Genomic DNA, 1387 nt, shown 5'->3' with positions numbered 1-1387 from the left:
TTATTTTCTTGTTTAAATAACTTTTAATTAATTAATTAGTGTTGTTTGATCACCTTAAACGGACTTTTAATTAATAAATTCCACATAGTATCTTGTGTTAATTAAAGAATAGAATTGAATAATTAATTGTTGATTGATCACCTAAGTCAAGGCGAATCTTGTTTATTTATCGTCCTTTTCACGAATATTGATTAAATAAGAATAACGACCTTTGCAATGTAATTCCTACATGATTGATGTTTGTAAATAAACTCAACTAACTTAGTTTTAGGTATCACATTACATATATTGTTTGGTGATGAAATTATGAAAAAGGAAGAGCTAGTAGAGGTCGTACTAGGGCTAGGATAGCGATTCCCCCCTAAAGGGAACGTTATTTTGGTATCCTCGCTCCCGAACTCATTTCTGGTACACGTAGACCAATTTGGGCATGGGTAAACTTACGATTTGTGCTAAATATCCCTTGAACTCTACTTGGGAGAAAGGCATGAACGAGGTTTATGAGTTTTCCTAAAACTCATTGGCGACTCCTAATTGTTTTTTACAAAAAAGCGTAATGATATAATCAATTCTAATTTAAGGTCCCCCAAAAGTCAGGAATTCAAATCCTAATACACCCTAACAAGTGTAAAGTCTTAGGCTTTTAAAGGGCCATGGGCATTTAAGGAGAAGGATCCCCTACAATGGGCACCTCCTTACAGAAGGGAAGATAAATGTTCAACAAATCTAATCATGTGATAATCTCGCAGACTTGTTTACAAAGTCCCTACTTTCGAAGAGTTTTGAGCGGTTGGTCCACAGGATTGGGATGCGTCGTATTCGTGAGCTACGTTAAAATCAGGGGGAGTATTATATGCACTACACTCTTTTTCCCTCCGATCAGGTTTTTATCCCAATGGCTTTTTCATGACAAGATTTTTAATGAGGCAGTACACTAAAGCACATAATAAAATATTATTGTACTCTTTTCCCTTAGCTATGGCTTTTATTCCAAAGGGGTTTACCTAGCAAGGTTTTAATGAGGCAACAAATACCATATTTTGTATGGACATTCAAATGGGAGTGTTAAGAGCTAATTAATTTGATCATCAAGTATGGTGTGAATGTCCACACTCCAAATTTCTTCATAGCATTTAATGTAATAGCCAACCTTGTTGCCACCCTCTATGTTTGTAGCCCACAATGTAATAATAGTTTTACTATTATAAATACCCATACAAGTTCACTTATATGAAGCACACAAAAGTATTACTAATAGTATTATAATAACAAGTAGTAATTCTACCTCTCTTACCTTCTTCTCTTAATCCTCTAATTTCTATATATTTCATAACAGTAATTAGTACTCCGTTTTTTTTTTAACTTGGAAAAAGAACATTTTTAAGGA

This window comes from Chenopodium album, chromosome 16 (genome assembly GCF_948465745.1).
Source record: "Chenopodium album chromosome 16, dcCheAlbu1.1, whole genome shotgun sequence".
In the NCBI taxonomy this organism is placed as follows: domain Eukaryota; kingdom Viridiplantae; phylum Streptophyta; class Magnoliopsida; order Caryophyllales; family Amaranthaceae; genus Chenopodium; species Chenopodium album.
This window is presented reverse-complemented; position numbering follows the sequence as displayed.